Below are 23253 nucleotides of genomic sequence, written 5' to 3' on the forward strand. Positions count from 1 at the left end.
TTGAGGCTGATGTTTGGAGAAACTCCCCTATTAAAATGTATTTTCCCCTTTTGTCAATGTTAGCCTTGACTGTCTTGTTAACAGAGATGGAATTAAGCTTCGTCAGCAAGATTGCAATGACACAATTGCTAGAAATGGAACGTTCCATTTAAAGCTCTGAAGAGATTTCTGTTGGTCTTAGCAATTGGACTATTGTCTGCTTGACTGCTCATCTTAATCATTTAGTCAAAATTTACCCTACTGACCCCATATACTTTCCTAATACTCATTCTTGGTCTTAATTACAAACGATTTATCAGTCCATATAATTCCAAAGAAAAAAAAATGTCTATAGAATATTTAATCAAAATTTGTCCATCCAAAAGTTCCGTCCAAAAAGTTCTTGTTGAATGTCCTGTTTATTTTGGAAATTTTTTACAATTATGGCCATAAAAATGGGTGGCAAATGTCATTTTATTTAAACCTCAAAGCAGGTGCATTTCATTCATTAAGCAGTAATTTCACTACTTCTCTGTCTTTCTCCTCCAGCAACAGAGTACGGTGTACAGACTGACCCTGGTGAAGGCCTGGAATGTGGATGAGCTGAAGGCCTACTCTCATCTCACTGCCATCGGACAACCAGACTTCATCGAGGTCAAGGTATGCTTGCCAGTGCCTAATTTAGTGCATCAGCATCTAATGCGGTTCTCGGAACAATTTAGGGTTTAATAGGTGACACCTTAATAAGCTATTGCTGGAATACAACAAATTTCCTTCTAATACTTTTTTCAGAAAACAAGGTAATGACTAGGCTAATTAAATTCATTATCTGTCCTACTGCATGCACTGAGAGCAAATGAACAAGGATATTGGACAGATTGATTTTTATCCCAGATAAGGCTTGTTTTGTTTTCAGAATGAATAACTGGAAGCCCTGTTCTGCAGCAATCCGGGTTTGAATGCTAAATTATTAAAGAGCATCAAGCTTTAAAGCTAAAGTGATAAATATTTCTCCTTTCCAAGCTTAATATTCAGATACTATTAGAAAGCCTATTACTTTTGATTACAACCATTTACGTGCCCTTGTTCTATGTTTCGCCACATTTTCTAAAGTGAAATGAACACTAGAGGCGCTACAACAACTGTGCGTTTTATTCACTTTCACACAAATCACAAGTACAATGGCTGATTATGAGTTTAGAAACACGTTTGTTTGGGACTGTTACTCGCACACTGCTATGTTAAGATGTCTAAACACTTTTACTATAACGCATCTTTTGCATCCCAAATACACTTAGATAAACCTAAAATAATGATGTATATTTTAGAGCTTTCAGCACGGATTTCACATGAAATTGCATACGTCATTCGCCCTTGCGTGTTGATGTCATATCCGTACACAGAGATAATAAGCTCCGGCTACTGTAGCGTGTGTTTGGTGTGGGAGTAGAAAAAAATGTACCATGGATCATTAAAAATGGCAAACCTCCTGGGAATCACCGGTTGTAAAAACAAAGAAACCCCGAACAGAGCAGAGTCTACAAGCAAAAAGAGAAAGCAATAGAGTAATAATAAATTCTCTAATAAAACCCGAATCAACATCGGCTTGGCCTAACTTTTGTTAGTTATAATTTATTACAAAACATCAATGTTTCCAATAAATCAAATCAACAGCAAAAGATATGGCACTTACCTGCTCAGATGACATGTTTTCAACTATCCATCTTTTCCTTTCTTTTCTTATTTATTTGTCTATTCCCTTTGATAAGATGTCCTGTATCCATGTGTCCACCAACACACAGGTGCCTCTATCCACATTCATCCACACAGAGGAGCAGAGCCGAAGCACAACCAAAACAATGTTCTTCCGCAAGAAGCATGCAGCATTTTATTTTTTAACGGCTAGAGGGCCAAAAGTTACATAGTGTAGCTTTAATTAATTGGATCAAATTAAGTCTATAAGAGCCATAAGTCATCAACATATTACATACTCAGATTACAGTTTAGGTTTTATCCCATTTTAACCCTTGAAATCCAAGGTTTAGTGAGTCCTGTGTGAAATGTCAAGATAGAAGCTTTTATATAGTTATCTAGTGAATTTAATGGCTTTTTAATGAAATGCAAGTGTTTAATTTAGAACCAAAGATTATTTTAATCAACCTGTCCTCCAGATTAATGCAATTGACCAAATAGATTAAATCTCTCCTCTCCACAGCCAGAGATTTCATTTGACTTAATGTGTCTGGAGTTTGTTGACCTATGTAAATACACTGTCATGCAGTAATTGTAAAGCTATGCCTGCAGGACTCAACTGATCTCAAACTTGGTGGTTCTTAATTGGTGGGCCGTTTTGATACGGTAAGGTAACGGACAGCAGAGAGAAACCAGTGCTAAATGCAAATAATAAAATGCAACAAACTATATCGATCAGTCTTAGGAAAGTATTTTGTACATGTAGTTTATACATACACGAGTAATACAGTTTTACAGTTAAATTTCAGGTTTGTTAGTAACTAAGCAAGAAAGAGTAACAGTGGCTTGTGATAAGTGGAGATAATCTCTAAGCAGTTTTTGCAGTTCCTCCAGGAATGTAAACAATCTTTCACCTGTTAACTAGAATATTATCCAACCATATTTTTTCCTTACCTATTTAGCTGTAATTGGCATCTGCATTAATTCTTCAAGGCATTTCTTCCTTCCTTCACCCATATTTTCACATTAGCATCTCCTTATCTAATGGAGGGGGGTTAACAGCCAATCATGTAACCTGTGAGCACACCTGCCTCAGCACATTCACATTCAAAGCATAGCCACTCCAAAGTAAAGCCGACTTCAACTATGACATCCTGTTACCTAGCAACAATAATCACCCACTTCGATAGACCACAGAAGGCGAGGATTTACGCCTTCTTCTATTAGTCAGTAGAGGAACTAAAACCTTGTTAGTTAGTCCAACCGCATTAGTTATTTTTTTTTGTTAGTTAGTTTACATGCTGCATAGCAACTCCAACAATGTTAATTAGTTGATATGCTGCAGAGCAACTCCAACCATGTTAGCTAGTCCAACATCATTAGTAATGTTTTGTTAGTAGCCAGTCAGTTAGTTAGTAGCTAGCTGGCTAGTAAGTTAGCATGTTGTAAAGCAACACCATCTATGTTCGTTAGTTAGTTTGTTAGTTTGTTCGTTCGTTCGTTCGTTCGTTCGTTTGTTAGTTAGTTAATAAGTTGTCATGCCGAGAAACTCCATGGAGGTCAATTAGTTGATGTGCTGCAGAGAAACTCCAACCATGTTAATGAGTTCAGTTTCATTAGTGAGTTGTTTTGTTACTTAGATAGTTGACATGCTGCAGAGCAACTCCAACTAGTTTGGTTAGTTTGTTGATTTGTTTGTTGACATGCTGCAGAGCTACTCCAACTGCATAAGTTACAACCCCAATTCCAAAAAAGTTGGGACAGTATGAAAAATTCTAATAAAAACAAAAATCTTTGCTATATTTTCACCCATTGCTATATTGAGAGCACTACAACTAAACATTATATGATGTTTTACCTTGTGAATTAGTATTAGTAATAATACAGTCATTTCAAATCAGATGATTGCAACAGGCTCCAATAAAGTTGAAACATCACCATTTCTTCTAATAATACTTATTAAGAATTTAGGCACTGAAGACACAAGTTGGTTAAGTTTAAAAAGTGTAATTTTCCCCCATTCATCCATTATAGGTCATTAACTGCACGATTGTACTGGGTCTTCATTGGCATATTGTGCTCTTCATAATGCACCACACATTCTCAATTGGAGATGGTCAGGACTGCAGGCAGGCCAATCTAGCACCCACACTGTCTGCTTATTAGGCCAGTATGTGGTTTGGAGTTGTCCTGCTGAAAATTCCGGGACCTCCATGAAAAAATGGTGCTGGATAGCAGTACATGCTGCTCCAAATTTTTACTTATCTGTCTGCAATAATGGTGCCCTCACAGATGTTCGAGTTACCCATGCCATTGGCACTGATACACCCCTGGCCCATACAGACACTGGCTTTTGGACATGATGCTGATAACAGCTTGGATGGTCCTTTTCCTCTTTGGCCCGGAGAACAGGACGGCTGTGTTTTTCAAAAACTAATTTTACAACTCTTCAGATGAGAAAACATTGTTCCACTGTTCTACATTACATCTAAGATGAGACCGAGACCAAAGAAGTCGGCAGCACTTCTGGACAGTGTTGATGTAGGGCTTCTGCTTTACATAGTAAAGACTTAACTTGCAGCTGTTGATGCAGCAGCGAATGGTGTTGACTGACAAAGGTTTATTAAAGTAATCCCAAGCCCATGTTCATAATATCCATTACAGATGAATGATGTTTTTTAAGACAGTGATGTCTGAGGGATCAGAGATCACACACATTCAGAAGTGGTTTTTGTCTTGCCCTTTACGCACTGAGATTTGACCAGATTGCTTGAATCTTTTAACTATATTGTGTACTGTAGAGGGTGAAATGCTCAGAATCCTTCCAATTTGTCTTTGGGGAACATTGTTCTCAAAGTGCTGGATTATTTGCTGAAGTATCTGTTGGCAAATCTCAGTCTCAAATGATCCTTGCTCTTGACTAGGCTGTTTTTGGAGGCTCTGTATATACTATGACACGATTTCCTCACCTGTTTAACATCTCCTGTTTCACATTGCCTTGTTATTTTAACTCATCAAATTGTTATTTAATTGCCCCAGTCTCTGTCTCTTTTTTGGAGCTTGTTGCAGTCATCTAATTTGAAATTACTGTACATGAAAAAAATACAAATGAAATTCACAGGGTAAAACATCAAATAATGTGTAGTTGTAGTGCTTTCAATATAGCAAAATGTGAATATAATTTACAAATCTCTCCTTTTTGTTTTTATTAGCATTTTTAAGCAACTCTGACATAGTTAGTTTGTTAGTGAGTGTTAAGATTTTTATTTTATGTATTTAACGTTTGACAGTTACATCAAAACCTGCTCATGATGTTTCTGGTGTCTTGTCTTGCCTACTAATTTAAATGAATTTTTGTTAGGTAATTTTATAAACATAGTTATAGCAATCCTAAGATTGTGTAATACTAAGTATTGTGCAGTAACCCTACAAAGTGCAAAGAACTCACAGCTGATTGGTCTGTATTAGTGAACATTTTAAGATGAAATGCAGCTTTGTTGCTTCAACTCAAGGCGTTGTGACATGATGTGTTATATAGCCTAGGTCTGTGTCACTTATTACACAGTTCATATTCTTATTCTGCTACTGAAAATATTCTATAAAATAATCTAATCTGCTCAATATAACAGGCCAAGTTCTGGCTTGGAATTCCACAGAGGGAGACAGGGCCCAATTAAATTTTTTAGATAATCCAATAAAGATCTTGTGTTATGCGAGGCGAGGAGCAAAGGAAGGCTTTCTTGGAAGAACCACAACATTTTCTTGTTCCCAGACTTTGCAAATTCGATGAGAGAAATGTGATCGATTCAAGGAATGCAAGAAACTCTTATATCAACAGAAGGTCACTTTTGCACTGATGTTCCCAGCTAAATTGAGAATAGATACTAAGGATGGCCGCAAAATATTTACATGCCCACAGCAAGAAATGTCCTTCATAAAGTCAAGGACTGAGTAAGTTATCTGTGGTTCTCATGTTACAGCCAACTGAACCTGACTCACTGAATATGCACTTGACCATTCGAGGAAACTAGGCGCCTTTTTCCCTCTCTATGCATCTGAGTGGGCCTGACTCACTGAACATTCACTTTACTGTCCTAGGAAACTGGGCGCCTTTTTTTTTTGTGCTGGTTTGTTTTGTGGAATAACACTCCTTCAGGACAGTTTGCGGATAAATCTGAACATTCTTTGAGATTGTGCCTCCTAATGGTTGGAGTTTGTTTTGTGGAGTATTTTGGACATTGGAAGAATTAGGTCATCTGCTACACTCACGTGACAGTTGGCTCACTGAACATTCGTTTGACTGTCTGAGTAAACTGCGAACGGCTATTTGTTTTGTGTGTGTGTGTGTGTGTGTGTGTGTGTGTGTGTGTGTGAGCTGGTTCTGCTAGAGGCTGGATTTTGCTTTGTGGAGAAACACACCTTCGGGACATATATGTGGATTAATCTAAACATTCTTTGTGTTTATTCTGCCTATTGGCTGGAGTTTGTTTTATAGATTTTCTTCTGTTATGTAATTCTGCCTCACAAAATGTGTATAGAAACCCCAGTCACAGAGGCTCTCGTAGGCGTACATGGACTGTTTGAGTTTAGAGGGATGGATGCCGGTTGGCGCTGTCATGCACAGGGTTAATGTGCACATTTTTCTTTTTTTCTGTTTGTTTGGTTCGGGGTTTGATTATTGCATATGTTGGAATGTGGTCTTTATAATTTTGTTTTTGACACACAATCAATTTTTTCAAATATGTCAAAATGTAAAATGTTAATATGAGTGGATTGTCTATCTCCATGTGGAATGTGAATGGTTGGGGCTCCCCCAAAAAAGAAGGAAGTTTATTTCTTTTCGTAAATGAAAGAAATATGATATAGTGTTTCTTCAAGAAATGCATTTTTCCCTGCAGGAAAGGCATGTTTTCTTTAGATCTGGCTCAAGTAAGAGCAGGGGAGTTATAACACTAATAAATACAATTAAAATGTCTCAAACAGATTAAAGATAAATTAGGAAGTCATACTTTGAGTCGGGGGACAAAGCAGGGAAGCTTTAGGCTAGATATATAAAGCAGAGAGAGTCTTTTCTACCATTCCCCTCAGTGAAATCTGCTGGTGGTGAAATATTTACCTCGGCCATTGATATTAATAATGCTTTTAAATAATTCTATCTTGATCCCTATAGTTCCATGTCTTCGTCAACTGATGAAGATTTTAGACATTTTGTGTAACCATTAGAACTCCCTAAACTGACAACTGAGCAAAATAATTATCTTGATTCTGAGATAAACTTGGAGGAGCTTGGCGAGGTAATTAAGGTCTTGCCTACAGGCAAGGTTCCAGGGCCAGATAGCTATGCTGCTGAGTATTTTAGATTTTATGTTACAGAATTGGCTCCACTTTTGTTAGAAGTTTATACAGAATCATTAAAGAATGGAAATCTTCCGCCAACCATGACGCAAGCCTGGATCAGTCTGATTCTTAAAAAGGACAAAGATCCAAGCAAGTGTAAGAGTTACCATCCAATTTCCCTGATCCAGCAAGACATTAAAATGTTGTAAAAATTTAGGCTAATTGATTAAGTAAAGATATGACATCACTTATAGAAATAGATCAGGTGGGGTTCCTTCGGGATACAGAATTAATTGTTCTAAATCTGAAGCTTTGGCTCTGGCAGCGTACTACCCAATAACGGCTTTTCAACCGGTTGCCTTCCAGTGGCCCAAACAGGGCATTAAGTATTTGTTCAAGTTCAAGTTCATTTTGACCCTTTAATAAAGAGCAATGTGGGCAGGTGGGCTTCCCTATAGATGTCCCCCTGTATTTCAAGAAATGTAATAGTATAGCAAAGTCCTTCATTTGGAATCGGAAACATCCCAGATTACATTTCAGTAAACTGCATAGGCCGATTGACAAAGGTGGGCTATCCCTACTCACAATTTTGTTTTATCATTATGCATTTGGTCTCAGACATTTGACTCATTGGTCGCTTCCACCTGAGAGAGCCCCTCCCTAATTTTGTATTGAACAGAACGTTCTTGCCCCTATTTTGCCATTGCAAAGCCTTTCTATCAAACTAACCGGAGAAGTTAAATTATACCCCGTTATGTCGCATTTGCACTCGGTATGGACAAAAGTATCCAGAGTGTTTAATTCGACATTTATTTCAATGTTGCCTCGAGTTTATGGCTGAACCCCAAATTTTAAATTTATAAGTCCCCTTTCTGCTGGTCAGAGTGGATTGTGAGGGAGGTTAAAACACTCTGTAACCTATATGAGAGTGGTGTGTTGAGATCCAACATTTTGGGATCTCCAGATCTCAGTTTTTTAGGTATTTACAGCTGTGCCACTTGCTCTGCTCTATTTTTGGAAGTAGCATACACCCCCCTAATGCGGCAGATACTCTGGGAGTGGTGATTACTGCTTTTGGAAAAGGTCATGAGGCATCAGTGTATTACTCCCCGCTAATTCAGAGTCTGGGGGATGGAGCTTCAACATCTCTCAAGAGATTATGGGGTGGATATCTGATGTTTCTGGATGAGTGATTATTATTATTATGAATTTTTTTTTAGTTGTGTGTGTGTGTGTGAGTGTCTATAATCATGTATGAGGACTGGGATGTTGTTGGGGGCCAGGGAGGAGTTGGGGATTGGGAGGGGAATGGGTAATTATGGGGTTAATTGTTGATTCTGTGTATATATGTTTTGTCTTTCTATGTTGAATATGTGAATCAATCAAAATTGTTTATCTGAAAATAATCTAATAGGGCATGAAATTTGGCAAGAGGATTTGGCACAATTGTAATAATTCCAGGGTGTTCCATGTTCATAATGCGTTGAATTCCCACACACTTTTATTCACTTATTTAACATTTTACAATCTTTAAATCCACTCCGCACAATTCCATAGATTTCCCCTTAAAATCAGTGCAAAAAAGTTCAGTCTAGACTTGCCTACTCAACTTTATTAGGTTGTAAACGTTTGTTGTTTTTGGTTAGGTTTTGGTTAGCTTATTCAAGTTTTCTTCATCACCAGGATGTAATGTAAGGATGTTTCTAAGTGACAAATGTCTTGCACTGCATGAACAGTACTTGGAGCTGCAATTTAACATGACTGTATATTTGCTCTGTATATTTCCTTTGAAAACATTTTGCACTTACATTGAAGAGCCAAATCATTATGACCACCTGCCTAATATGCTGTTTGTCCTCCGCATACTGACAAAACAGTGCTGACCCGGCGAGGCATAGACTCTACAAGACCCCTGAAGGTGTCCTGTTGTATCTGGCACCAAGACATTAGCAGCAGATCCTTCAAGTCCTGTAAGTTGCAAGGTGGATCCACCATGGATCAGACTTGTTAGTCCAGCATATCCCACAGATGCTCAATCGGATTGAGATCTAGGGAAATTGGAGGCCAGGGCAACATCTTGAACTCTTCATCATGTTCCTCAATCCATTCCCATACAATGTGTGCAGTGTGGCAGAGCGCATTATCCTGCTGAACGAGGCCACTGCCATCAGGGAATACCATTGCCATGAAGGGGTGTCCCTGCAACGATGCTTAGGTAGGTGACACTTATCAAATTAACGTCCACATGAATGGCCGAACCCAGGGTTTCCCAGCAGAACATTGCCCAGAACATCACACTCCCTTCACCGGCTTGTTGCCTTCCCACTGTGCATCCTGGTGCCATCTTTTTCCTAGGTAAACACGCACACGTACCTGGCCGTTTACATGACGTGATAGCTCATCGGACCAGGCAACCTTCTTCCACTGCTCCTAGGTCCAGTTCCGATGCTCGATTGCCCATTGTAGGTGTTTTTGACGGTGGACAGGGGTCATAATGGACACTCTAACCAGTCTGCAACTATGCAGCCCCATAGGCAGCAGGGTGCGATGCACTGTTTTTTGTGACACATTCATCCCGTAACCATCATTAACATTTTCTGTGACTTTTGCCACAGTAGACCTTCTGTCAGTTTGACAAGATGGGATAGACTTTGTTGCCCTCGAGCATCGATGAGCCTTGGGCACTCAACGCCCTGCTGTCGGTTTGTGGTTTGTCCCACCTCAGGTAAACACACCTCTGCTGATCAGGAGCACCCAACAAGCCTTGCCTTTTAGAAATGCTCTGACCCAGTCATCTGGGCATAACAATTTGTCCCTTGTCAAAGTTGCTCAGGTCTTTACTCCTGCCCATTTCTCCAGCATTCAACATGTTGACTACGAGAACTGATCATTAGCTTACCGTCTAATATACCCAGACCTTGTCATGTGGCCATTTTATGAGATGAGATCAACGTTATTTCAGTGGTCATAATGTTTTTACTCATCAGTGTATTTTCCTCTGCAAGCTGAATTGTAAGTCCATAACAGTTAATTCAGTAACATTGTGAGTTGGCATGGGCTGGCTGAAGAAATACCCCTCTCCTTGCCCTTTGAGTTATCAGGTTGTTTCTGTTGGTAATCGTTATTCTATATGGCTGCTTAAATCTGTGCCAGGCCTGGAATATCATCCTTGGCCATCAGCCATTGCCTGGAAGACTGAGGTGGAGACAGCATGAAGTCTCTTTCACCATCTTTTCAATCCCCTATCATTGGGATGCTAGAAGAAAGGAAGCCTTAAATGGTGATCTTAGATATGACGCTATCACACTTGTTATGTACATTTGATAAAAAAAATCTTTAAATGGATTCAAAGGGATATTTCTCCACAGATGTTATGGAAAATTCAGTTTGAATAAAGGCAGAATTTCATGGAGGAGTTTCAAGGTCAGTAAGAAATATTTTCTCATTTTCACATTTCGCAGCTGTGGCAAAGTTCAATTTAGAACTATTTTGGCATATTACAAAGCATTGGTATTCTCCTCCTTCGAAGTGATTCTAGGAAGTCAGTAGTGTTACTATTAAACTATATAAATTATGTCTGGGAAATGTAACATTTTAATTTATGCAATTAATTATAAAAAAGTTTATGCAATTAATGCAATATCTGTTTTTTGTTGTTGTTGATTTTACTTTCGGGGCCTTCACAAGACATGACAAAGTTGTCCCGAGTTGTTCTTGGTAGGCTACTCATCCTTATAGGCTCTGATTAGGGTGGGGGTGGGATTAGGGCATCTGATGCCTGCCAGGAACAAACCCAGGGACCTTTGTACAATGGCTGAAACTTCAATGTTTTTCTGCACTTTCTGTGGCTAACTGTGATGATGCGTGGAAATAGGAGAATGCAGACGAGGGTGTGGATCCAAGTGCGGCCTTTATTATAAGAAAACAGAATAAATAGAACACAGGAACAAAAGAAAGTCCTCAATGGGAAAAGGCAAACTAAATACTAGGGGATACGGAGGGCGGAGAACGAGAGGGTAACCTCGAACGGACAGACAACAGGGTAACCTTGAGCGGGCTGACAGACAGGCAGGCAGGCAGGGAAACACGAAGAGAAAGTCGAACCATACACGGGCGGAGACATGGAACATCAACGATCGACAGGGGAAGGAGAAAACAGCGGGGTTTAAATGGACAGACACGGTGATAACAAAATGACGAACAGGTGCGGACAATAAAGCTGTGACAGCGCCGGGAAAGATGAGAAGTGAAGTTTACACACGGACAGTGAGACTCAGGGCGGACAACAGGGAAAACGTGACATGGAACGGGATCAGTGCTGGGTGAAACAGAAAACACGGTGCGGATGACATGAAACACTGTGCGGACGCCACGAAACACGGTGCGGACGACATGAAAACACAGTGCGGACAACACGAGACCGTGACATAATTCCCCCTCAAAAGGACCGGATACCAGACGGTCCTAACACAAACAACAAGACAATAAAAATGACTGAAGAACCCAGGAGAGAGGGGGTAGACTAGGGAGAGAACAGACAGACCAGGGGGGAAACAAGGGGCACAGAGACAGACCACGGGGGCACAAGGGGCATAGAAACAGGCCATGGGGGTACAAAGGGCAGATAGGCAGACCAGGAAGGCCGAGAGGGCAGGCAGGCAGACAAGGACCTAGGAGGCGTCGGTGGCGAGGCTGAGGGAGGCTTCGGAGGTGGAGCCGGGAGGGGCGCCGGAGGAGAGACTGAGGGAGGCTCCGGAGGCGGAGCCGAGGGTGGTTCTAGTGGCGGAGCCGAGGGAGGTGGCGCCATAGGAGGTTCTTCAGGCGGTGAGCTGAAAGGCTTCGGAGGCGGAGCCGAGGAAGGTGGCACCGTAGGGGCCTCTAGAGGCGAGGCCCTAGGAATCTCTGTAGCGCTGGCTACAGGCGAGGCTACAGGTGCTGGCTCAGGGACGGTCAAGGCTACAGGCGCTGGCTCAGGGACGGTCGAGGCTACAGGCGCTGGCTCAGGGACGGTCGAGGCTACAGGCGCTGGCTCAAGGACGACCGAGGCGACAGGCACTGGCTCACTGACCTGTAGGGGCCTCTAGAGGCGAGGCCCTAGGAATCTCTGGAGGCGGAGCCACGGGAGGCGGAGCCGTAGGAGGCTTGGGAGGTGGAGCCGTAGGAGGCTCGGGAGGTGGAGCCGTGGGAGGCTTGAGGGGCGGAGCCCTGGAAGGCACGAGAGGCTTGAGGGGCGGAGCCCTAGGAGGCTCAAGAGGCTTGAGAGGCGGAGCCCTGGAAGGCTCGAGAGGAGGAGCACTGGGAGGCTCGAGAGACTTGAGAGGCGGAGCCCTGGGAGGCTCGAGAGGAGGAACCCTGGAAGACTCGAGGGGCGGAGCCCTGGGAGGCTCGAGAGACTTGAGAGGCAGAGCCCTGGGAGGTTCGGGAGGAGGAGCCCTGGAAGACTCGAGAGACTTCAGAGGCGGAGCCCTGGGAGGCTCGGGAGGAGGAGCCCTGGAAGACACGAGAGACTGGAGAGGCGGAGCCCTAGGAGGCTCGGGAGGAGGAGCCCTGGAAGACTCGAGAGACTTGAGAGGCGGAGCCCTAGGAGACTCGAGAGACTTGAGAGGTGGAACCCTGGAAGGCTCGAGAGGCTTGAGAGGCGGAGCCCTGGAAGGCTCGAGAGGAGGAGCCCTAGGAGGCTCGAGAGGAGAAGTCCTGGGAGACTCGAGAAGCACTGGCTCTAGGACGGGCACGACCACCGGCGCCGGCTCTTGGACGGTCACGGCTACTGGTGCTGGCTCTTGGGCGGTCACGGCTACTGGCGCTGGCTCAGGGACGGTCGAGGCTACAGGCGCTGGCTCAGGGACAGTCAAGGCTACAGGCGCTGGCTCAGGGACGGTCGAGGCTACAGGCGCTGGCTCAGGGACGGTCGAGGCTACAGGCGCTGGCTCAGAGACGACCAAGGCGACAGGCACTGGCTCAGGGACGACCGAGGCGACAGGCACAGGCTCACTGACCTCTGAGGCAACAGGCACTGGCTCATTGACTTCTGAGGCGACAGGCTCTGGCTCACTGACCTCTGAGGTGACAGGCTCTGGCTGGTTGACCGTGGTATGCGCTGGTACACTGTTACTGGTCGGCGTGGCTTCAGGCTCGCTGGCTGTGGCTGACGAGGGCTCGGGCTCGCTGGCCGTGGCTGACGAGGGCTCGGGCTCGCAGACCGGGGCAGGCGTGGGCTCTGGCTCACAGACCGGGGCAGGCGCGGGCTGGGAGGCGGAAGCCCGTCTTCTCTTTCTCCTCCGGGCAGATGAAGTGGAACGCGCTGGCTTGTGGGGGGTGACTGGCGTGGGGATGGGCTCGCTGACAGGTGGGCTGGCGCGACAGGAAGCGCCATGGACGACTGGGGAGTCACCACTGTGGGAGGAGAGGTGGAATCCTCCTCGGCGATGCCAACAGTGAGTGGCGAGCCGCAGACCAGCAAGGTCTCCTCCACGAATTCCTGGAGAGTCCAACCGCGTGTCGCCGGTGGTAACCGCTCCTTAAGCGAACCGTCCAGATTACCCCTGAAGAAAACCACCAGGGTTGACTCCGGGAACTCCGACAAGTGTGCCAGCTCCAGGAAGTCCCGGATGTGGTCTTCCACTGGTCGGTCCCCTTGCCTCAAACCAAGCAGCCGGTAGTTGGCCTGCTGGGCCGCTGGATCCATTGTTTGGTCGATCGTTCTGTGATGATGCGTGGAAATAGGAGAATGCAGACCGGGGGTGTGGATCCAAGTGCGGCCTTTATTATAAGAAAACAGAATAAACAGAACACAGGAACAAAAGAAAGTCCTCAATGGGAAAAGGCAAACTAAATACTAGGGGATACGGAGGGCGGAGAATGAGAGGGTAACCTCGAACGGACAGACAACAGGGTAACCTTGAGCAGGCTGACAGACAGGCAGGCAGGCAGGGAAACACGAAGAGAAAGTCGAACCATACACGGGCGGAGACATGGAACATCAACGATCGACAGGGGAAGGAGAAAACAGCGGGGTTTAAATGGACAGACACGGTGATAACAAAATGACGAACAGGTGCGGACAATAAAGCTGTGACAGCGCCGGGAAAGATGGGAAGTGAAGTTTACACACGGACAGTGAGACTCAGGGTGAACAACAGGGAAAACGTGACATGGAACGGGATCAGTGCTGGGTGAAACAGAAAACACGGTGCGGATGACATGAAACACGGTGCGGACGACACGAAACACGGTGCATACGACATGAAAACACAGTGCGGACGACACGAGACCGTGACACTAACTCAGAACCACATTCTTGCAAAGAAACTGATTGTGTGAAGCAGTGCAGGCTTATTCATTGCACGCAACACATGTCCTGGGCATAATTAAAAATTTACTGTACGGAGAATGATTCTTTATCCGCAAATGGGCGAGTGATATTGGGAAGCTATTGTATTTTTTTGCATCTTGTAAAAAAACGCTAACTGACTTTCATCAGTTTCAAAACGCAAACCGCCTGAAAGTGACTCAGCGTTTGAGCAATAGAGATTGAGTCAAGCTGCTGACAAGTATACTTGTAGAGACTGAACGGCAGCCAGAGAAAATAATAGGTTTGGGATTTTAAACTTCAGTATTCATTATGTTTATATCTGTATTATATAATAATCCATTGGCACTGTAAACTTAATTTTCTCTTGTCAATAAAGTTTGATATGAATTGAATCCGCCCATCCTATTATTTAAAAACGTTTCCTGGAAACTGCTGAAGATTTTGCCGAAATTGTAATTACAACATGTCCACTGGTTTTATGGGACGTATACATATACAGTTGAAGACAAAATTATTAGCCTCCCTATGACATTTCAATTCTTTTTCAAATATTTCCCAAGTGATGTTTAACAGAACACGGGGATTTTAACACAGCATTTCTTATTATATTTTTACTCTGGAGAAAGCCTTATTTATTTCAATTTGCCTGGAATAAAATAATTAATAAAAAAATGCTAAGGTCGATATTATTAGCCCCCTTAAGAAATTGTCTGTTTAATTGGCTATGAAACCAACCACTGTTATCCAATGAATTGCCTAATTAACCTAACTCACCTAATTATCCTAATTAACCCCCAAGCCTTTAAATTGCACTTCAAACTGAGGTTTAGTATCTTACAAAACAACTAGTGAATTAATATAAAACTGTCATCATGGCAAAGACAAAATAAATTAGTTTAGACTTGAGAAAAAGAATTGTTTTTAAATAATTGAAAAAGCAGGACAAGGATATACACGTTTATCAAAGCGTTTTCAGGTGTCAAAAACTGCTATGAGAAGTATTATCAAGAAGTTTGAAGAGACCCACACAGTAGAGAACAAGACTGGCAGAGGCATAGGATGACCACCCGTCCCGCGTAGTGCGTGCGCGCACAGCGTTTGAAGCCCAATTCATACGTCCCGCAAATTGAGACCGTGTCACGCATAATCAATGCTTGCTCAAAAAAAAAGTTGGTCGCTCTATATCCTCGAGCCCCAGGCAGCCAAACGAACATTACTTGACAGTTCAGTAGTACGCTACTGTTGCCACACCCACGTGACACACCCCTCAGATTTTCGTTGTTGTCATGACAGCGCACGCACGTGCATACCAGACACTGGGAAGGAACTTTTAGATGCGCGCTTTCCAATTCAAAAAATGGAGAAAGAGACTGAGTCTGAGGCACCGCCATCATCAAAAAAGAGAAGGTGTGGGTACAAGAAAGACTGGGAAAATGAATATTTGTGGCTGAAAGGTGTTGGGGGGGATACAGAGAGGGCTTTTTGTGACCTTTGCAAAACGTCCTTCTCAATCGGACATGGAGGGGAATACGATGTCAAACGACACAGACTCACAAGAAACGTGTCCAACAGAAAGAGACATCCAAATCTATGGATGCTTTCCTCCGACCTAAAAACGACTTTCTAGCTGACAAAGTGACTGCTGCAGAGGTGACGAGTGTGTATCACACTGTCCAACACGCTACATCATATCGGGCAGGAGATTGTGGCACAAAGCTAGCCCAAACGATTTATCTGGACTCGGACATTGCCAAGAGGATGGCCTGTGGTCGGACGAAGGCAGAAGCCATTGTCACGGATGTGCTTGCCCCTGCCTCCGTCGAAGATTGCTTGAAAGTCCTCAGAAGACCACTGAATGAGCAACGAGAGACAACAACCAAAGGTAATGTTAAAGTTATGTTCATGGATGTAAAATTGTTGTGTGTTAGCTATTTGTGACCCTGGATGACAAAACCAGTCACATAGGTCGTTTTTTTTTAATTGAGATTTATACATCACATGACAGCTGAATAAATAAGCTTTCCATTGATGTGTGGTTTGACAATATGACAATATTTGGCCGAGATACAACTATTTGAAAATCTGGAATCTGAGGGTGCAAAAAATCGAAACATTGAGAAAAGGTGTCCCCAGAACACTGAACAGTTTTTTTTTCCTGCGCCTGCCTTTACTAAAATGCAAGTTCACCATCCTTCCTCCCCCTTCTTGTTCCGTGAACCTCTGGAGTTGTGAGTTAAGACTTTTTTTTTTACTGTTTCTGTGGTGTTGAGCAACTAAAATTCCTGTTAATCCTATAATTTTATATGATAATTTATTTAAAGTGAATAAATTGTAATGTAAAATAAATAAAATTAAATAGCTAAAGTAAATCGTAAGTGGAAGTGCATCTGTCAATTCATTGAATGTTCAAAATATTATTAATACACATTGGTTGGCCTATTCATGAGGATACATCAGCAATTACATGTGTTTAGGGGAATAGGGCATTATTAATATACCATGTAAGGTGGTATGTGCTAGAAATGGGTAAACCACTATCAGTGAGTCTGCCCGTGGGGTGGAGGCACTGCCGTGCCAGGCAGTGTCCCACATTGTCCCTCAGAAACATACCCCTTGTCCCCCCTTGGGCTTATTAGCAGGTGGTCACCCTACAGAGGCAGGAAGCGAAAGATTTCAAAAACATTGGAAAGAAAACTGGTGAGAGAGGTTTCAAAAGACCCAAGACCAACTGCCAATACACTAGTGAATAATTTAGCCAAGTCTGGGATTGATGTCTCAATGAAGACAGTCATTAGGGCCCTGCACAGGAATGGACTGTGAGGTTGCAGACCAAGAAAAACTCCACTTCTGAAGAAGAGACACCTCCAAACTAGACTGAAGTTTGCCAAGGACAACCTAGAGAAAAATGATGCATACTGGAAACGTGTCCTTTGGTCAGATGAGACAGAACCAGAGCTCTTTGGCCATAGAGATGTTGCCTATGTTTGGAGAAAGAAGGGAGCGGCGCTCAACCCAAAGAACACCGTTCCCACAGTGAAACATGGCGGTGAGAGTATAATGCTGTGGGGATATTTCAGTGCGTCTGGAACTGGGAATATCATCAGGGTCGAAGGAATCATGAAAAAGGAAGACCAAGAGAAGATTTTGAAAGACAACCTCAGGCAATCTGCAACAAAACTTGGTTTGGGTCGACATTTTGTCTTCCAGCATGATAACGACCCAAAGCATACTTCTGTACTTCTTACTTCTTTATCTAGAACTACCTCCAAATGAACAAAGTGAACGTCATTGACTGGCCTGCACAAAGTCCAGACTTGAATCCCATAGAAAATCTGTGGGCCACACTGAAGACTAGAGTCCATGTCAGGAGACCAACAAATCTGGAGGAGCTTGAGAGATTTGCTAAGGAGGAATGGGCTGCGACTCCTCGGGAGAAATGCTTCAAACTTGTTGAGAACTACAACAAATGACTAAAGGCTGTTATCAAGCAAAAGGGATACACTATTGACTATTAACATCAGAGGGCTAATAATTTTGACCTGTTGATTTTTTTATTCTTGGTTATAATTTTGTTTCTATTTGTATTTTAAACTCTCTAAGTTGACTAAATAAACTATTGTTTAGAAATGCTATGTTGAAAAAAATATTTCACCACTTGGGAATTATTTGAAAATAATTTTGTCTTCAACTGTACTTAATAACTGTACAACTGTATTAATAAAATATTAATACCTGTAAAAATGTGTCTACTTAACTATTTCTGCAAAAAAAAAAATATATATATATATAAAAAAAAAGAAAAGAAAAGTTACATTTAAACATGTACATATTTAAAGGTGCTATATGCAAGATTGACAACAACAAGTGTTTGAAATGGGTACTGTAGTCCAAATTCAAAATATTGGAGAGTTGTCTACCCCGCCCCAGACTCGAAGCTCAAAGGGAATGCAAGAATGAGGACACGTAACAGGAACGAGCGAAACTGAAAATGTCTCCAATATTTATCCTTGTTTTACTACACCTCTGGTGATGGTGGTTTTAGATGGATGTCGAGGCTTTTTATGTCGAGTGGAATCAGTTATTCCTGATCCAGTTCGTTTGCTGGCTTCCATGGCTGCAGTACACAGTGTTGTTTGCCTGCAAACTTGTTCAAATCTGGCAACCTGGTGGTTTCGAAATACCATTGGTGAGTGCGCAGTGGGCGGGATCACACAGGCCAAAACATAAATAGAAATTCCGGCCAGAATGGAAGCTTCAGTGTAGAATATTCTGGCTGTAGCATTGTTTTATGAGAAGCCAGTATTTAAACTTAGCATGTTTCTTAATTCTCTAATGACATATTATGGTCATTTTATGATTTAGTACAGTAAAAATATGACATTTATAGCACCTTTAAATAATTAAAATAAATGATGTCTAACTATTGTTTTGCAAGTTCAGTTTTGTATAGTAGCGAATCTTGGAATAACATTGCAAAATTGCATCACTGGGCATTTAGGGTTGCAAAAATAACCACTGTTTTTACACAGTATGTGGGAGTTCTGAACTCACAACTCAACACACAAAAGCTTATGAAAAATAATTAATTTGTGTCTACTTAACTATTTCTGCAAAAAAAAAAAAAAAGAAAAGTTACATTCATGAACAATTAAAACATTTGACTATTTAAAACTGAGGATCATTGATATTGGTGATATTTTTGCTGGTATAATCAAAATAATTAAAAATACCCTCATCTAATTTCTGCAGTACAATGAATATACCATGAATACCATAAAACTAAGATTTTCTTTTAAATAACGGAACAGCTCAGAAAACAGCTGAAAATCATTTAGAATAGTTTTATATTTGATTTACTGAAAAAGTAAATGTAAAAAGTAAGTATAGAAAAAGTTTGTCCACTAATGCCAAGCGTTGCAATTTTGCTACACTTGTGAAGTTTTTCGGGAAATCTAAACATCAGTATGTCAGTAAATATGTTGGGAATTAAGAACAAATTACTACAGGTCAAATACTTTCTTGAAAAATTGCTAAGTGTTAAAAAAGCAATTGTGTCAACTATATTTCCTATTTGTTTATTTTTAGCAAGCTCTGTTTATTTGCAATTTTTCCAAACAAAACTGCTGTTGTGATACAGTTCAGAGTGTCACCTTTTGTTATACGTAGTTTTTACCCATATTTAATGAATATTATTTATTATTTAATTGCTTCAAGCAACTGTTGCAATTCTGCTACGCTGGGTCTCTGAGGGAAACCATTGATTCTTTGTTTACTGTTGATATGTGTGCAGTGACCACACCTCTTCCTAACGTAAAGGTTCTTTTTCTCCTGAAGGGTGAGGGTCGAAATCCCTTGTCTCTTCTGATATATCAATACATATATATATCCTTTTATATCAATATCTATCTATATTCTGTTGCTTAACTTCTTTAATAAAGTGATGAATTAACTATATGCATGATCACATAATCAATTCTATTTTCTTATGCATAACTGAAATATACTTTGAATCATATGTGTGTTGGAATGTTAACTAGTGTCTTTTAAGGAACATTCCAGAGAGTCTCTCTCTGTCCTGCCCGTAGTCTGAAGGTCCTTTGGGGATAAGCTTAGCTGTGATGAGAGGGGGCAGGGAGAATGTTAAACATATGTTCCAGATGTATTCTGTGGTTGATTTTTACCTGTCCATGACTAATTATATGATTTAAAATCCTATGTGATAGCACTTGAATAAGTAGAAGTGTAAATTTTCTCTTATTATTTCTTTCCTCTCCTTTGCCTGAGGGGTGAATATTTCTTATCTCACTGTTTTGGTTAAAATGACCTGATAAATGTGTGCTCTGGTTCCCTTGTGCGCAGAGAAACACTGTCGTTCGTCAGTGTTTTGTGTGTGCGTATTGACCTTCTACCCAGGTTTTGAACCCAGGGAGACACAGCAGGCAGACTCGAAGACGCCCGAGACCATCTGCGAGGTCACTTCAGATGTAAATCTCGGGCCAGGACGACAATTGCGCTGATTAATGTTGATGTGCTATAGCTATCTATATGTTGTGACTTTATGCTCTGTTAGCCAATCAGGAGTTAAATAATAGAAGATACGTCCTTGCAAATGGTATAATTGATGTAAAATTTTGTGTAAGGTAGGAGTTAGCTTTCGATCTCCTCGTGAGACTTTGCCGCTGGCTGTACCAATTTCACTGCAAACTATTCTTCAGTAAATTTTGGATTCTTTGATTGAACTTCTTGACTCCTGGTTTTTCTTTCTCCTTATCTGATCCGGGTCATAACTGTTATACCCCTAACACTCCTTTCATTCGATGGCTCAAAGTCTTCGTCAATCGATTGTCCAGCTTAATAAAGCCATAGTAGCTCAGAGTGATGAGGGCTGAAATTAGATAAAGCCTTGCAGAATGAGCTTTCACTGAATCGCAGGATGAGTAATGTCTTGTCAACAGCACAGCTACTCCTACACACAACCAGACCCATGAACTAATAGTGACCACACCGCAAATGAGTCCTGTTCTCATCCAGCGGTGACATGTGCCACTTCTGTGGTTACCAGATTTATGAATTACTACATCTCACCATGTGTGATGGCTCAAATGAGCATGTGACCTGAATTGACCCCAGTTTGTTTGAGTACCCAATCATAGTACATGATGTTAAAACCATCATGTAAGCTGAATTTGCATTCCTGCATGTAGCACAGGCGACCTTCATAGATTGTTTGTGCTGATCACGTAAAGATCTGAGATGTGATGTGAATACTGTCCTGTCTTGTATGTGCTTGTATGTGTGGGTGTTGAATGAAATGATCTGGCTGTCTCAGTCTGCATCATCCATAGAAAAATCAAATCAGCATCCACACGCTACGGTGTCCTTGGGCTGTGTGTGCGTGCTGATATGATTCAGAGCATTTTTTGTCTCTGCTTTTTACAGTGAGGCACAGCTAAATCTATAACACCAGATTTAATAGAGGCTTGAAATGTCTTAAAGGAATAGTTCACCCCAAAAATGAAAATTCTGTGATTATTTACTCACCTGTGGAACACAAAACAAGTAATTTCGAAGAATGTAATACTCTTTACAATGCAATTATAATGAATGCAGGCTGAAGCTTTCAAGCTTAAAAAAGGATGTATTATATTCTATTTCTTCTGAATTTATATAATAGCATTGGGTGAGACCAAAATGTAAGACGTTATACATTGAAAATGGTAAATGGTCTGCACTTATATAGCGCCTATTTTAACCTTAGAGGTTACCAAAGCGCTTTACTCTGTGTCCCATTCACCCAGCACACACACACTCATACACCAATGGCGGCAGAGCAGCCATGCAAGGCACTAGCCTGCCATTGGGAGCAACTTGGGGTTCAGTGTCTTGCCCAAGTACACTTCATCATGTGGAGTTATGTGGGCTGGGAATCAAACCGCCAACCCTGCGATTAGCAGACGATCCGCTCTACCACCTGAGCCACAGCCGCCCCCCAAAATTCTGGACAACCACCCTAATTCTCCTTAGTGTGTTGATGAGTTCATGAGAGAAGTAGCAATGGCCGAAAGTTCATGAATAAATAATTTTTTTAAATCGTTTCAAGGTTTTCAGTGAATCATAAATTTACTTTTTGAAGCTTGAAAGTTCCAGTCCTCATTCATTGTAATTGCATGGTAAAGAGTGACTGTTACACTCTTCATCCTTTCATGTTCCACAGAAGAAACATTCTTGAGGGTTTGAGATCAGAATAGCAACAAGTCACAAGAGGCCATGCATTACTGTGATTTTACCATGGGTAAGGGTTGTTCTTAGGCAAAATGTGACACCCTATTAATCATGGTAAAAACACTGTAAATCACTGCCTTCAGCAGCTTATTGCTTTTATAAAATGGTGGCAATATGATAAATAGACACCAATTTTCAATAGTTACATTTATTATTAGTAATAATAATCAGAATAAACAGTTCTTCCACTATGTAATACAGTTTGTGGTACTGTAGGCTGTTTACGGATGCCAAGCAACATAGCAATATTGGAGCATATATTTGCTTTTTACAATGGCTTCAAACGTGGCTCATTCATTCAGAAATTACAGATGGATCTATCCGTTTCATAAGGGTACTTTTATGCCGAGATTTTATCATACTAACTAGGTTTGTAGCCTGGACCATTTAAATGCACTGTGTAATAGAGTTGCCCCTCTTGTCTTTATTGCCCTACCTCCAGGGAGTGACGTACTGTGGAGAAAGCTCAGCCAGTATTCTGGTCATGGCCAATGTGCCATGGCACGGGTAGGTCATCTACTTCGTGCAGCAGTTAGCCAACCTGCTACCAGACTATGAAACTGCCTGCGAACACAAGCACTCCAACTGTCTGTTACTCTCACACCACAAGGTAACACTCCACAGACATGCTTGGTACTTAGCATTACTTAGTTAAGTTTTCCAAATGATAACAACAAATCAACAAAACTTGGTTTCACAAAACTAGATGACCCCATTACAATCAATAAAGCCAATAGTGTCCAGTTGCTAAGCCGAGATGCAGTTAAACAGCAATGAGCAAATATATGCATCTGACCAGCAGTTAATTAATATCACAGATGGAACACAAGACCTCTAACTCAACCACAAAAAGATTGATGAAATCGATTGCAAAATGGATTGCTCCGAAATTATATGGTATGAAATGATGTGAAAATAAAACAAATATATACAGTACATAATAAATAAAAAATACATTACACATAAAAAATCGTCCACTTCTAAAGCCACTTATTGTAATGTATATTCAATGCTTTCGTGTGGCAATACATTATGTCTTTGAATGTTTGCCATTTGGCGGATTTTCTCAAAAAATATTGATATGTGATTTAAGTGCGATTAATTTGATTAAAGGTAAAGTTCACCTAAAAATTTATATTCTGTTATCATTT

At 41.6% G+C, this 23253-nt stretch overlaps 1 pseudogene; it reads left to right on the top strand.

Annotated features, from left to right (window-relative positions):
* Positions 1-23253, top strand: part of LOC127631663 (S-adenosyl-L-methionine-dependent tRNA 4-demethylwyosine synthase TYW1-like) — a 116387-nt pseudogene that overhangs the window by 75675 nt on the left and 17459 nt on the right.

This window comes from Xyrauchen texanus, chromosome 38, assembly GCF_025860055.1.
Source record: "Xyrauchen texanus isolate HMW12.3.18 chromosome 38, RBS_HiC_50CHRs, whole genome shotgun sequence".
Taxonomy (NCBI): Eukaryota; Metazoa; Chordata; class Actinopteri; order Cypriniformes; family Catostomidae; genus Xyrauchen; species Xyrauchen texanus.